The sequence below is a fragment of the Equus przewalskii genome, chromosome 15 (genome assembly GCF_037783145.1).
Source record: "Equus przewalskii isolate Varuska chromosome 15, EquPr2, whole genome shotgun sequence".
NCBI lineage: Eukaryota > Metazoa > Chordata > Mammalia > Perissodactyla > Equidae > Equus > Equus przewalskii.
The window spans coordinates 6,069,099-6,085,964 of record NC_091845.1 but is presented as its reverse complement, the minus strand read 5'-3'; the positions used below and the strand labels follow the sequence as shown (position 1 = coordinate 6,085,964).

Genomic DNA, 16,866 nt, shown 5'->3' with positions numbered 1-16,866 from the left:
CTCACACAACATTTCTCATCAATTCTCTTGTCACAGCTCCTCTCCTGAAAGATGGGGTTAGATTCCTTTGCACCATGGTAAGAAAAACCAATTATAGCAATCCTGATTAAACCAAGAAGCTTTTCAGGAGTTCAGTGTACAAGAACCAAAAAGTTCTAAAACTTCTGCCTAAAAAGGTCAAGAAGCAGTTGGCAAACTTGGGGTTAAGGTTGACTTTGTTTCACTCTCTTCCTACCTCAAATCAGCCAAGCAGTCAAATCTTACTATTGTCCTTTCTGAGCAGAGAAACCCCGCACAAACACCAAACAAGGTAAATACTTCACACACAGACATTTTAAATTTTCTTCCAAGATGCCTGAGCAAATCACTATTTATAATCAGACACTCTGAAAAACTCATTTTTGAGTTTTTCTTCAGATACTATCTTATATTTCACTTAAAAATATTAAAGTGGTAAAGCAAAAATACCCAAGGTAGCCAGTACTTTGGTGTAGAATGAGGTTTTAAGAGATTCTTAGACAATCTACCTAAAACCTAGTTTCTGAGAATGCAGCAATGCATTCTATGTGGTTAAGATTGATTGCAGAAAGTTTACTTCAGTCAAGAGAACTTAGAAATTTACAGAACTTTATAGTTTATTCAGCTCTCCTCTCCATTATCTCACAGGACTGTTAGAATTAATCAGGCTAAAGCAGAGTACTATTCCTACCTCTTTTTTAGAGGAAGAAAATGTGAAGTTCAAAAGGTTTAGTGACAATTTAAGAGAAGCAAAACAAAAAATTCAGATCCTAAGACTCTAAATTACAGTTCCATTATAACATACTGATTTAAAAAACAAAAAATAAGTATTTAATGTTGTTACTATTATACTACTTTGAAATAAATACTGTTTATAAGTATTGCATCAGACCTGTATGGGAAGGAAAGGAAAAGATATACCATATCTTATATGTCATAATTTAAATCTCTTCATATTTAAGGGATTTTTAGGAGCTGGCCCGGGGCGTAGTGCTTAAGTTCACACACTCCGCGATTTGGCAGCCCGGAGGTTTGCAGGTTCGGATCCCAGGCGCAGACCTACGCACAGCTCATCAAGCCATGTTGTGGCAGCGTCCCATATACAAAGCAGAGGAAGACTGGCATGGATGTTAGCTCAGGCCCAATCTTCCTCACACAAAAAACGCATTTTTACTTCATTTCTAAATAATACATGATTTAGTTTAAATTCATAATCTTTGAGCAGTTGTATTCCTAATGTTTTTTTCTCACTTGGCCTTTCTTCTTATCTATTGAATAATATAGAATAGAGGGTGTATCAAAAATATAATCTTTTATCCAGAAAGATAACTCAATCTGCAGCAGGGTAAGGATTTAAGACAAATACAATGAAGATTCTACAAATTTCTTTTCAGTCATTCTTTTTTATCTTCATTCCTAAATTTTCTCCTCAGCGTTGGTAATACCAATTAGATAGAATAAAATCTCCAGGTAATTAAAAGACTGCTGAACTACAAAGCATGACTCATGAATTCTCAATATTAGTCAGTACCAAAGAATTCCTATACATCAAAATAACCTCAGTACTGCCCTACAGTTAAAATCCTGCTGTGCTATCTAGCTGCTCTAGCTGCTCTGCTCTGGGTTTCTCTTTGGTTTAAAAGCAGAGAGGAGGAACTGGCAGCAACAGCTTTAAATGTCTACATCTGGTATAAACGACGTGAGTACCTCAAGGTGCCTGTATATTTAAACAGCCTTTCACTTACTGACATTTAAATTTAAGATTTACTTGTATTCCTTCTCCTCTACTTGGCATGTTTTATAACATGTGAAGATTAAATAATATATGGGAAGCATACAGTGTTAGCCTGACATAGCAAATGTTATCTATTACCATTCGTTAAACAAGCAACGATGGTTCTACTGGTCACAAAAATCACTCTTCTGTACAGCCCTTAAATCTCCAGCCTGGGTTTTTCTGAGTTCAAGGCCTACCTTAAGCTCATGTTACTGTGCTCCAAAATGTTTCAAAGTACAGATCAACTGTGGAAGACCTTGTTTAGCTCTCACACTACTTGGGAGAATAACACTGGCTATATACTATCTTATTCATTTGCTCTTTACATATTCCCAGAGATCCTCTGCAGAGCCTGTATGGGGCAATTCTAGATGCTTTACTCATTAGTCTACAACTTGGAACCTATGAATTTCATCAACACACTCCTAAATTACCTAAAATTAACTAGTGCAACTTTTTGGAAAATACGTCTCTCTCTCCCTGGATTAATCACTTCCTCAAAAAGTTTCTTATTTTTATTTTTCCAGAATAGGAGAAATAAAACAAGACTTAATATCAAAGAGAAGAGAAAATAAACCAAATGCCATATACAACTTACAGCGACTTATAGCTTAATGCTTAAAACGTAACATGTCCTATTTCACTGTTCTTTAAGTAAAATACAGGTAAAAGTAGCTCTATTAACTATACATTGTGTGCAATTTTATTTGAAGTATACGTCAGTTTATATTTTAATCAGTTAACCTATTAAAATACTCTAACACTAAGTTATCTTTCTCATAAATCAGAAAATCAGAAAATAGATTGAGCATATAGAGGAGAAATGGCAGCAATGAGAAACTAAGTACACAATTTGTAATGACTCCAATAGTCATTCTGATCAGAACAATATTCCAAAGACTTATGTCTACTCAGTTTTGATTACTTAATTGTATAATGAAGCTTTAAAATTACAAAAGCCAATACAGCCATTTTAGAAATCTTTCCACTTAAGCTCACTTTTCAGAGTATTACCAATCATATAAAATTCCAAGCATCTTAAAGTCTCTCATAAGAATTGGCAAAATTAGCAGAGAAAACTTTCCAAGAAGGGAGAGTCCCTCCATTAAATAGTAAATGTTTAAGACAAAACATTAGGTGGGTACCCCTAATCACCCCAAGGTTTATGTTAAAGGCTTCAGAGTGAGCCCACAATCTCACCCAAAGCGCCTTCATAAACTGGGTACATTTCATACATACGTAAGTGATAGAAGTTTCCTAGAAGTTTATGAAACATAGATTAGTGGTGAAGGAAAACATATTTTGGAAAGAAGAATATTTCTCAAAGTGTTCTTTTAAACTAAATCCCTAAATATTTAAGATTTGAAGAAATGTTTTCACATAAAGTAATAGCAAAATGCTTCATTATGATCTTGCAGAAAAAAAAAGTAACAGGAACAAGTATTTCTACTCAGGTCAACAAAAGCTTAGGAAAGACAACTCTTCAAAACGGGTATCTCTGAGGGCCCTACGAAAAATGAGTACTCAAAGAGGTAAATTAGTTTAGGACTTGATCCCTGCCCTCAATCATTTTATAACTGACTTGAAGAAGTAATACAGAGATTAGGTGGGGTTAATCATATAAGGCCTATAAGAAGAAAATGGAACTATTATGGGTCATAAAGAAAATTATAAAGCAGAGGGTGTTCCCAGAAACCTAAAAAAAATTGTTTGTATCACACCTAGGAGTTAAATTCTAAGACGAAGATAGGATAGAGTCAAAATTATTCTAGAAAATCCCTTTAATCTCTCAGTAAGTAGATGGCCTGTTATTTATGGTATTTACTTCATCTCTCTTCCTGTTTCTTCTTCAAAATAAGGATCATAATGTACCTATATATCACAAGGTTGTTGAGAAGATTAAATGAATTAAGTAAACTCATAAAAGAACCTGGCAGGTAAGTAGTCACTCAATAAAGGTAAAAAGTATTATCTTTAGGGATCATCTTTTTAAAAAAATTTTTCTTTAGACAAAAGAATCACAGTCAACTGTGAGATGGCCAAACCATAAGGCTTATGAGAATTGAGAATGATGAAAGAGTAGATTCACTTTCTTCAAGCGCAATTAAAATCTCACAAGAACATATACTCAGTAAAACGGATGGTGGTTAAAATAGCCTGCACTATTAAAAAATACATTTTTTTTGGCAGAGCAAAAACATAGTTGAATGCTCATATTTTTTTAAAACGTTTTTTATTTTTTGAGGAAGATTAGCCCTGAGCTAACATCTGCCACCAATCCTCCTCTTTTTGCTGAGGAAGACTAGCCCTGAGCTAACATCCGTGCCCATCTTCCTCTACTTTATATGTGGGACGCCTGCCATGGCATGGCTTGACAAACGGTGCACAGGTCCACATCCAGGATCTGAACCAGCGAACCCCAGGCCACAGAAGCAGAACCTGTGAACTTAACTAGTGCGCCACCGGGCAGGCCCTGAATGCTCATATTTTACTGTGACTTCACTATTCATTCCTCCTTTAAGTTCATTCCTTTCTTCAGTCCAGCCTTGCTCCATCTGAGACCCATTGATCACCCACTTATCTGGCTGATCAATTTTTCAAGATTTCCCCAAGCTTCCTTTAGAGAATAAGTGTTTTGTTCACTTTTTAATTTGATTGGTTACAACACTGGAAAAAACCACCCTCACACATGAAAGTTTCTGCTGAACAGATGCTCAAACACTTAAAAATCAAATGTCATCTCATCCAAGCTAGGAAACAAGACTATGTCTAGTTTGGAAAGGCTACAGTTTCCCAACCAGTTCAAAAGGGCACCCTGATGCACTGCAAGATGGTGTGTGTGTCGATTTTTTTTTAATTTCCTCACTCCTCTTTCTCAATTTCTGACCACAAACTGGTAACTTCATCAGATGACTAGCCAGCACAAAAGCACATGAAGAAATGTGACACTCTAACCTTCTCAAAGTTAGCAAGCAGGAGCTGACCCAGTAGAAAAGATCCTAACTTTTCAAAGGCTAATTAATTTTAAAATAAAGCGAAAATCAGCTAGTTCAAAACAATTATGTTAAAACAATTAGTTCCACAGGGAAAGATGTCTGGAGCCAGTTTCATTTTTAACTCTTGCCACAAATTAGTTTTTCATCATTTTCATTTTAAGTCTCTTTGTCCGAACTTTTTAACCCAAGTTTCACTTTTCATCTCTAAATCAGTCATTGTTTCTTCACTTAGGCAGCAACTGCTAATTTTAAAATGAACAACCCATTTACAAAGTATACCATTAACACAAGTACCAAAATATACAATGCACAAATAAAATATGGTTTAGGGATGATCATTCTGATGGCCAGGTAATAATAGGTAAAAAATGGCTACACAGTGAAAGAGGAAGAAGGGGAAACAAAAATCACCCAGATATTTCAATCCTGCTAAGTTAATAGCTGGAAGCAATGACTTAAACTTGTACCACTAACTTCTGTTCCACATAAAAGGCATGAATTTTAGTAGTAAATCTTGCATAAGCAACAAGTGATTTAAAAAATAGCACTTGGGGCCGGCTGGGTGGCACAGCGGTTAAGTGCACACGTTCCACTTCGGCAGCCCAGGGTTCGCCGGTTCGGATCCCAGGTGGGGACATGGCACCACTCATCAAGCCATGCTGTGGTGGGCGGGACATAAAGTAGAGGAAGATGGGCATGGATGTTAACTCAGGACAAGTCTTCCTCAGCAAAAAGAGGAGGATTGGCAGCAGTTAGCTCAGGGGCTAATCTTCCTCAAAAAAAAAAACTTAATAAAATTAAAAAATAGCATTAGCCTTCCTCAAAAATAAAGACATGAAATATAAAATAAGTGAATCCACTATTCTGCACACTGGTGTCTCCCATTTGGGCAGACACTGGGAATTATCCTTAAGATAGGAAGTATTCCTCCATGTTTACAACTTGCCAAAGTAATTTCAAGAAGTAATCGTCTGATTCAGCCATCTCTCCTATAATTCCTTCTGGAGTCAAAGGCTTTCACACAGAAAGATTCCCTAGTCTTTAGTGGTGCCCCCAAAGGTAAGACCTTTCATGCTTTAAGACCTTATAAGAATTACAATAAGGCACCTGTAAAACTGATAGTACCATTTGTTTTTCAGAAAATATTTTAAATCAACTTTTCAAGAATAATTTTCTTAAAACAAAGACGTGCAGAAGTTTTCCCTGTAAACTAGATCATTAATTTATTAAAGCTCTAAATTATCCCGATACTTCACCATAGGATTAAAAAAACAAAACAAGACATGAAACTGTAATCTATGTAATTAGACAACAAAATATGAATGCTTTAAGGAAAAGAAGTATATATATTTCCTACATCTTGCTATATTCCATCATCCAGTATAGCACATTGCACAAAATTAGGTGCTCAAATATTTGCTGAAAAAATATTAATGGAGAAAAGATATAACTACAACATTTATCTTAGCCTTTTTTCAGAGATATTTAATCATTATCTACCACATAAAAATACTGATATATAATCTAAAGAACGAGAATGCTTCTCATTATACTACAAACTGGCATAGAACTCAGAGGAAAAGAAGAATAAAGAGCACTATTAATTCAACAATTTCTAAGAATCTACTTTCCACTGGTAGCTGCTTTGAAGAATATCAAGTTCAGAAAGACATAGATGGCCCTTGCCTTCCAGAAGCTTTTAAAGTAGAAGAAAAAATCATCATCACTTACCAAAGACTGACCACGTGCTAGGTATTGTGCTAAGAGCTTTCAGGATAACAAGCAGCCCTACAAAATGTGGCAGCCTTTTTTTGGCAGGGTGGGGGGGTGACGACAAGAAAACTGCTATAAAAATTCAGAGGGTGGAAAGGTCACTTCTAGCTTGAGTTGAGGAAGAGGTGGACAATAAAGGATGATTTCACTGTAGTATCTGAACTTGAAGAGGTAGCATTTCAATACATAAATGCAGAGGTAAAACAAAAGCCAAAGTGTATCCAGAGAATGATAGCAGAGGAAAGGTCTGGAAAGAAACAAAATGAGCCTGACGATGAAGAGTACAGCCTTTTTTACTTTTTATACAACTTTGATTTCCTTTTATTTTATGTTTTCATATTTAACAACTCTACAAACACACGCATTATAAACAACACCACCTCCCCATCCTCACTACCCTCTAAAATTTTTACCCTATTACATATTTTTTTTCCTATAGCACCTAAACGATATACAAGTTAGTGGACTTTTTTTTCTTTCACCCCTTCTTTGCTTTACCCTTTCCTTTCTTGCCCTGTCTAACCCCACCAAGTAACCTATGTTAACAACAATATTTGATGTTTTTCTCCATGCTTATAATCCCATACAGATGTCATACACACATACATAGAGAGGGTTTTTGCAATAATTTATATTTCCCGATCTATTAATGTTTTTTAAAAGATAGGCTGATTGATTACAGAATACATATTCACAGGAGGGGTACTAAAAAATATGGAAAAACATAAAAAATAAAAGCCTACAGATGGCCCTTGTCAACATTCATGGACAGACACATCTATCTAGTCTTTTCTATGCATAAATACATACTTGTAAATATTTTTCTTTATAAAAACAGGATCTTCTTGTACATATTATAGTACCCTACTTTTTCATTTAATATATCTCATCACCCAGGATTAACTGAAATCATCTTTCACTGGTTGACTGAAGACATTTTAGATTAAAAGGGTATGAGGTTAGTATAAAGAAGGTAACTACAACTACATGTACTAGCTTATCAAAAACCTTTTTTCAAAAAAGATGAGTCACCAATTGTGTAATTAATTATCTCCTTGAAGAAGATTACAAATACACTTATAAGGGAGAAAAAAGTCCATCAGATGCAAATACAGTCAACTTCTAAGCTTCTGGTGTGCCCATTAGATCTAATTAGCAGTAAGAAAAAAGCCTAGGGCCATTTCACATCCATTAGGACAGTTATTATCAAAAAGCGGAAAATAACAAATGTTGGCAAGGACACAGAGAAACTGGAACCCTCATGCACTGCTGGTGGGAATGTAAAACAGTGCAGGTGCTGTGGAAAACAGTTTGGCGATTCCTCAAAAAGGTAAACAGAACTACCATATAATCCAGCAATTCCACTCCTACACATATATTCAAAAGAAAGGAAAGCAGAGACTCAACGAGATACTTGTAAACCAATGTTCCAAGCAACATTATTCACAACAGCCAAAAGGTGGAAACAACCCAAGAATCTATCAACAGATGAATGAATTAAAAAAATATTTTATAGATATACACATACACACAATTATACACATATGCAATGAAACATTATTCAGCCATAAAAAAGAATGAAATTCTGATACATGATACAATATGGACGAACCCTGAAAACACACTAAGTGAAATAAACCTGACACAAAATTACAAATACTGTATGATTCCCCTTATATGAGATACTTGGATTAGGCAAATTCACAGAAAGAAAGTAGAAGAGAGTTTATCAGAGGCTGAGGATAGGAAGGAACGGGAAGTTATTGTTTAACGGATGCAGGGTTCTGTTTGAGATGACGAAAAAATTATAGAAATAGATTAGTGGTGATGGTTGCACAATGTGGTGAATATACTTAATGCCACTGAACAGTATACTTAAATATGGTTAAAATGGTAAATTTTATGTTATATATAGTTTACCCTCCCCCCTCCAAAAAAAGCCTAAGGGGCCCATTTTGCATTGTTAGACAGCTAGATAAATTCTAGTCATGAAGGCCATGAATTCTACTCTCACAATTCACAATTATCTAATTCCAGTCCAGACTAAGGTCAAGGAAGGTAGAAGAGAATCATTTATCCTCTCATGCTCTCTGGTTAAAACTTTCTTCCATGTATATAAAACCTATGAATGCGCAAAGAAATAGCCAGCACGGCAAGAGCAACTTGAGCCAATCAGTGAGCTGCTGAAGCAGGCAAATGTCCTCAAGGAGCTGGCAGTGAGAACCCAGAGCACTCTCCAGATAATGCCCAATAGACAGGGAAGCTAAGCAGGGTAACTCCTTCAACACATGTCCTAAACTACAAAGTTCTGAGTTTAGTGAGTATATCCTCTTAACTGTAAGCATTTGTGTGTGTGGTGTGAAGGGCGGTAGGAAGGAACTAAATCTACAGGTGATTAACCTCTGAATCTCCACTCATTCAACTAATGTTTGTTACATAATGAAGACAAAGTTTTAAGAATTGGAGATTTATAAACAAGAGTAAGACACACCCCACCTTTAAGGAGTTTAAGTCTAGCCAGAGATGTAAGACATCTAAGAAAAATAAATGCAAACGATTTTAAGGCGGGACTCAAGAAAGAAAACTTAAAAATGAGAAGAGAAAAAGATCAGAAAATATTTAGAAGATGGTATTCAAAAGGGCTCTTAAAAGAGGAACAGATAAAAGTGAGGACATCATGTCAATCTCTCTCATTAGATAAGGTCACTGAAGGCAGGAACTGGCCTTATTTACCCTGCAGTAGCCTGCACCTATTTAAGTGCTAAAAACAACGGCTTCTGAATTCCACTAAAAATAGTATGAGGAGTTCATATTAGCAAGACATAGAAGCCAGAACTATATGCTTGGTCTGGACAGCCAATGGAGATTCTTAGATTTGTGCAAGGAAGTAAGCCCACCACAATACACTTGAATATTCTTGTATCATCACAAAATAGGATACCTAAAATCCCAGAACATATTTCCCTCCATGAAAGAAAGGTGGGTAGCTGGTGAACAAAGTGGAATGTAGACTTACTCTGCACAGCATAACTTTCTGTATCCTTTGAATTTGGAGGCATGTGACTGTATTCAAAAAATTAATAAAATTTAATTTTTAAGAATCTATACATTAAGAAAATGAATCTGGCGGGAATGTGAAGAATGCACTAGTATAAGAAATTTCAGGAAGGAATTCAATTCAGAGGGTCTAACAACAATCAAGGCAAAAATAATAAAAGCCTGAACTAACCTGGAAGAAATAGAAAACAGCTGAAAGAAGCTCAAAAATATAGTTGTCAATGTAATCTGACAGTGACGGAATGTTTGCAGTGACGTAAGGGGCCCATACCATGAAAAGAATTAAACTTTATTAAATGTATTTTTCTATTATAAAAGCAATATATTCGGAGAATACAGAAAGTATAAAGACGAACATTATCCTAATTTCTACTGTTTAACAATCACTGTTAACATCTACATGTATTTTCTTCCTATGTGTAGGTTTTGAGGGGTTTTTTTTAACAGCTTGAGATATAGTTCACACACCATACAATTCAATGGCTTTTATTATATTCACAGAGTTGTGCATCCATCTCCACAACCAATTTTAGATTATTTTCATCACCCCAAAAAAGGAAGCCCTATCCCAGTCACTGCCCACTCCCTACTCTCTCCAGCTCCTCGCAACCACTGATCTACTTTCTGTCTCAGTGGATCTGCCTATTCTGGACATTTCATATAAATGGAATCATACAACAAAAAAGTGGTCTTTCCTGACAGGCTTCTTTCATTTAACAACGTTTGCAAGGTTTATATATGTTGGAGAATGTATCAGTAATCATCTCTTTTTATTACTGAATAATATTCCACTGTATTAAGTACTTTTTAATACAACTGTAATCATTCCAGATACATAATTTTGTGTTTGGCATTTTCCATGTCATAAATGGTTCATATATGCCATATCTAATGAAAAGCAGAGTACCTCAACAAGGGGCTGTACCACAGTTTACTTGATCATTTTATCATCATCAGACATTTGAATTCTTTCCAGCTTTTTCTATTCTAAACAAACTTTCTTAAATCCAAATGGGAGAACCTTTCAGAATGATCTACCTGGATCCAGGGAAACGCCTCTCCCAGAAACTCTGAGCTTCCTATAAGATGTGCCACAGAGAACAAGTCATGTTCTTCCAGAGAAAACTCAGAATTTCATCTATTCTGAACTTACGTAAACAACAGATGTTAATAGCTATCTGAGGTTGAAAAGGATGCCTCCAAAATACCCAAATTAAGAATGAAAACTAAGGGGCCGGCCCTGTGGCACAGTGGTTAAGTTCACATGTTCCAGTTTGGTGGCCTGGGGTTCGCTGGTTTGGATCCCAGATGCGGACCTATGCACCGCTTGTCAAGCCATGCTGTGGCAGACATCCCACATATAAAGCAGAGGAAGATGGGCATGGATGTTAGCCCACGGCCAGCCTTCCTCAGCAAAAAAGAGGATTGGTGGCAGATGTTAGCTCAGGGTTAATCTTCCTCAAAAAAACAAAAAAAAAAAAGCCAGAGAATGAAAATTCATAATTCTAAAGATACACTAATGAAAATATTTACTAGTCTGACTCTTCCATCAGAAATGTACATGGATAGAGAAAGGTACTTTGTCTAAATATGATGCCTAGTATTACATAGCTTCAAAGAAACCAGACCACTTTTCATCTCCATAGCAGGTTGGAAGAAAATAAATAGGAGAATATCTTGACTGAAACAGTAAAGATGTATTTACTCTAGCTCTGGATGACAGTAAATGAAACCCAACAGGTAGAAAGAAGAGGAAGATGACACCAGTATAGTCAACAAGGGTTCTCAGATGCAATCAGACATACCAGGTTCCTCTAAAATACTGATTTGTCATTGCCTGCTGCTTCCCATTCATTAACCAAAAATGTAAACAATCTCTAAATCACAAAAGTTTTAAAATTCTAAACTAGTTTTAGGATTGCTAATCCCCACCCAGTAAAATCCCTTAGAATCTGGTCTAAAAATAAAACTATGTGTCAAGTGTTCCTCAAGAAAAACTATGTACACTGACTGGAATGTGAAGCAATTAACACACTTTGTGAGTGATTTGCCAAAGAGACTTCAGCTACCCTGCGCCAAAACCAATAACAAAGACACAACACCCACTTGAGATTTTCCTTGGTTAAACTGAGATTTTAGGAGTAATTTTAGAATAAAGGTTAATAGATCTGAAGTTAACTACTAAAATCATTGAGAGCTACAAACGTATTCTGGGAGAAATGGAGGAACAGAATGACTCAACAACTATAAAATTAAAGAAAACTTTAATATCTAACAAGGAATTTCTACTCACAATTTTAAGGTAAGAACAAAATACCCAGCCATTACTATCATGAGGATTATAGGCAAGGTAGTTTAGCCCTATACTAGAAATACTAACTGAATTGTAACACAAATATCTATTATATTTTTGAACCTAGTCAGTTTAGCAAAGATAAGTTTTTTTTAAAGATTTTATTTTTCCTTTGTCTCCCCAAAGCCGCCCCGATACATAGCTGCATATTTTAGTTGTGGGTCCTTCTAGCTGTGCTACGTGGGATGCCTCCTCAGCATGGCCTGATGAGTGGGGCCATGTCGGCGCCCAGGATCCGAACCAGCCAAACCCTGGGATGCCGAAGCAGAGCTTACGAACTTAACCACTCGGCCCGGGGGCCAGTCCTCACAAATAGGAATTCTTATCCATCCACACACAAACATAAACACACACACACAAAGATAACTTAAATCCTAAACAACCTCATCCTAAATGAGCGCAGTGTTCCTTAATTTTCCAATTAATTTAGCCAAGGTGAGCAATTTTGCAACTATAGTCATTTGTTTGGAAGAAACGACTTCCATGATCTCTGCAATTCAAAAAACAAAAAATCTCTTCACGTCAAAGCTCAATTTTGTGGTTTCATAAACCCCCGACTGTCACATTAGTCCACTGCCTTTCAAAGGCAATATTTAAAATTCTCTTCTGCAAGTCAACATTAAGGCATGCTGTTTGGCTAACAAGCTCCTCCCAAGACCAGGAGTATTATGTATGGCCTATTATGTTCCTAAAATGCAAACAAAAGTACTCCCTCATGTAACACTTTTCTATTTTTAGGAAGTAGGTTACTAACAAAGTTTCATCTGAAATTAAAACGCAGTAGAATCATACATCTACTAGTAACAGACTACTTGAAATAGTAATCTGAAGTTATTCATTATATTTCCCATTTAGTAATCTAGTGCTTCTAGAAAAGTCAAATTTAACTTCCAAGAAGTTGTTTAATCTTCAGAGCAAACCACCTACTCTGAATTTCACAAATAGCATATTTTAAACTAAAAGCAACTAGTTTAGAGTAGTTGTGATATAATACTCAACATTTAACCATCCTCCATTTCATCTTTTCATCATAAATAACCAGCTTAATCTGCTTCTCGCTGTTTTCCTCTGCTAAACCAAACCCCATAACATATGTTCTAATGTATTTCACTCAAGCCTTCTACTTTGAAGGCATATAGTTCCAAGTATTGACAACAGTTTCAAGAGACTAAGCAATTCCACTACAACTTATAATCACAAACACCACACACCTAAAAAATTAGCTTTTACAACAGAAACAGTAACAGGTTTATTTTCCCGGGTATCTAGCGTTCAATCATTTCTGTTGCATTTTAAACCGCTTAGCCCTTGAAGTGATAAGGCGAAAACAAGCCAAAGGAATCTTAAGGTCCTTCCGTAGTATATAATCACCACAATCCCAAAAAGATTTAGGAACTGCTAGCTGAAGTCTGTTAATAGCATAACAATCACTTTAGTATAAGCATTAATCACAACAATACAGCTATTTTGGGAATATTATGTTCACAGAGTTAAAGACTTCATAACAGAATTGGAATCCACAAAATCGATCCAAAGAAACAGTTTATTACATGAAATACATTTACTAAACTAAAAACACCTACTTGCATTCTACACTTTTTCAAATGTTTTAATCTGCCAATTTCTATATGACTGAGGAGCCTAGTTTTATTGTCAACAGCCACTTAAAAAGCACTATTAGTAGAATGAACTACATTTATAAAGTCAACATTTTGTGAGCAACTTTAGAAGAATCTTTTTGCAAGAATCCCTAGAACATGAATTCAGTTATTTCACCACTGTGTAAGCGCAAAACATGACATAAAGCACTTATCAAGAATGTTCTTAACTGGGTTTAACAAAGAAAATCTTTTCAATTACTATCAGCTTCAATATCATCAGGAGAAGGGGAAAATTAGTTATCAGCAAGAAAAAAGAATTAGCAACACTCATTTAAAATAATCCAAATGAAATCAACTAGTTCACTATCTTCAACAAACATCCTTCACAATCTAGCCAACTTTTCTTTCAGACCCTCGTCTCTCACCACTTCCTTCCTGCACCCCAGACTATCTGCTGCTCCCCAAATTCATCCCAATTCCTGCATATCTCTATGGCTTTGAACCAGCCGTTCCCTCGGTTTAGCACGCTCTCCCCTCCTCCTCACTTGGAGAGCAGTTACTCGTCAGTCCAAAGCTCACCGCGAAAGTCCGCTCCAGGGGACGAGCTTCCTCAACGCCCCCAGGCAAAGCTAGCTGTTCCAAATTCCCACAACCCTTGGTAAGTCCATCCTTATCGCAGCGCATTGTTTTCACGCCTTGGGAAAGCGGCGGGCAGACTCCCTCGGCTCAGCCCAGAGGACAAGGCAGGCAGCAGTACTCAACGAACGTGCGCTGAATTCACTCCCGACTTAGATTAAGTAACCCTAGAACCCAGTCACATCTCAAGGAGACACAGGAGATCCTATCATTCTTCCCACCAAAGAATGAATACCAGAGGGCACACCCAGAGCCCTGGAAAGAGAACAATGAATGGACACAGCCGCCTCGCCTCTCCTGATGTCCAAACTCCTCTCTCTGGGCATCGTCTAGCTCTGCAGAGCCTCTGCAGCTGCAGGACTGAAGCGTGCTGGCGGCTCTCACTTCACACAAAAGACAGCCCGGGATCTTCATTCCAAAGCATCCCGGGGCCAATCGTCAGTACAAACATCCCAAACCTTTCATTAGTAACCCGCAGAGTCCTGAAACCCAAGGCGAGGCCCCTATGCCTTTGCGGCGGGGCACTGACCCATTTCCTCTTCTCGTCTTCCCTAAAAGGGTGTCACTTGAGTGACGGACCCTGAGAGAAGACGCAAGCCTGGGTCCCCCATTCTGCGACCAGAAAAAAAAAGGAATCAACCCATCCGAGTGACAACACAGAAACGGGGCAGCTCTGGGCGGATCTTCCCTTTGCCAAAAGACGAGGAAGGTGCACCGGGTACAGGGGTGGCGCAGGCACGTTTCCCCGAAGCACAAGGAAATCTAAGTGGGGATGTGGGAACTCGGCTCGCCGGCCATGACACCGGGCCCCGGGGCCCCCGCCCGCCCAGCGCCGCCCGGGTGACAGCGGCCTGGCCCGGGCCCTCCGCCGGCAGCCGCGGGGCTGCCCCGTCAGCGCCGTCCAGTCTGGGCCGCCCGGGAACCCGGCCCCTTCGGCCCCGCCGCCCGGCTCCCCCGGCATCCAGGACCCAGCCCTGCCGCCTACCTGAGGGAGCCGGGCCGCCTCCGTGTCCCGTAGTCCGGCTGCGGCGTCTGGTCCGCTCCTCCTCCCCGCGGCGGGTGAGGGAGCGGGAGGTGGTCACATTCGGCGCGTCCCCAGCCCAGGGGACGGGGCCCCGGGCAGCCCCCGCATCGCTGCACTCGCGCTCCGCGCCTCAGGGCACACGCCCTAAAGCCCGGCCAGCTGGCCCTCTTCGGGGCCCAAAGAGAGCGGCAGGGCGGCCTTCCCGTCTCACGCTCGCTCTCGTCTTACTGCCGCCATCTAAGATGGCGGCCCAGCGCCCGCGATGAAGAGACTCTCAGGCGGCCAAAGCAGGCGAGCCCTCCACTCGGTGCTCCTCCTCCCGACCTGCGGCGCCACCGGCTCTCTGCTTCTGCGCGAGCCCGCCTGGCAACCGACTTCAAACTTGGCTCGGGCATCCATCGCTCTGGCCTGAGCTCAGACCGCACCTCCTGTGGAAGGGGCGTGGCCTCGCGCTCTCGCCCGTCGCCATTTCGGAGCCGTGGAGGGTGTGGGGCGGGGGCCGTGGGGCGGGGGCCGGGGGGCGGGGGCCGGGGGGCGGGGGCCGGGGGGCGGGGACTCGTGAGAAGGTTGGCCTTTAGCCGCCCGGAGCGGGTCTGAGGCTTAGTGGGGAGGAAGGCCAGCCTGCCAGCTTCAAGGCCTGGGGATGACCAGGCGCGGAGGGCGCGCAGCATACAGGACAGCGTCCAGCTTTGGCACGTCCTTTCCGGAGTCGGACACACTCCGCCACTTAGCGGTCATGTGGGAAAGTGTCTAAACTTTTCTGAGCCTCAGTTTCCTCATCTGTAAATTGGTGGTTCCTTTTCCCCGATCAGGTTGGCAAAAAGTTAAAAAGACTAATAACATCAGGTTTGGTCCAAGGTATATGAAAACGTGCTGTGTACCGCCCTTCCGCACCGGCAGGAATGGATATCAGGGGAGCAATTTGGCATTATTGGTTGACATTTTTATGTGTATACCCTTCCTTTCAGCAGTTCCACTTCTAGGCACTATCTAGAGAAATGTGTACACGTACCCACAAAAAGCCATGTGCTAAGATATTTATTGCGGTATTTGCGTTAGAGATACACTGGGGAAAATGTGGATTAATTAAATTAGGGAACTGGTTAAATAAGGGGTGCTACCTCCGCAGTATTGGATATCATCCATCTTTTAAAAAGAATGAGCTAGATCTATGTATTGATTTAAGAAAAAGATTCAAGACATTAAGATTTTTTTAAAAAGTAGAACATGTATGGTATGATCTTATTTACTCAAACACAGGCATACAAAGCTACCTAATACTGTGTGCAACATTCATTCATTTAAATTTTTGAGAGTCTATTAAGTACCACACGTTCTGTGTATGGGGAAATCAATAATCAAACACGTTGTGTATTGGGAAATCAATAATCAAAAGCCCTGCCTTCTAGTGATGAGAGACTGAAAGTATAAATAATAAATTCAGGTGGTAATATGTGCAGTATAAAGAAAAACGAAGATGAAGCAAGATGAGACATGACAGGAACATGTGGACCAACATGAAAATAAATGCAGGGGAAAGACTGGAAGACATTGAATATGGAGGGACCATGAGGGGGTTTTTAAACAAATAGGAATAATAGCAATAACACCTACCTCACAGGAGTAAATGG

General features: G+C 39.2%; 1 protein-coding gene across 4 annotated transcripts in view; it reads right to left on the bottom strand.

The window, feature by feature from the left end:
* The window catches only part of RAF1 (Raf-1 proto-oncogene, serine/threonine kinase), a 67,231-nt gene extending 51,277 nt beyond the window's left edge, over nucleotides 1-15,954 (bottom strand). The window contains exon 1 of one of the 4 annotated variants that reach the window (XM_070574723.1): nucleotides 15,197-15,954. The gene's annotated coding sequence lies outside the window, so the exon portion shown is untranslated. Of the gene's footprint in view, nucleotides 1-14,154; nucleotides 14,849-15,196 lie in introns of those variants that run through there. The other 3 variants (XM_070574724.1, XM_070574725.1, XM_008525641.2) reach the window with 3 other exon arrangements.
* Nucleotides 15,955-16,866: the final 912 nt, after the last annotated feature.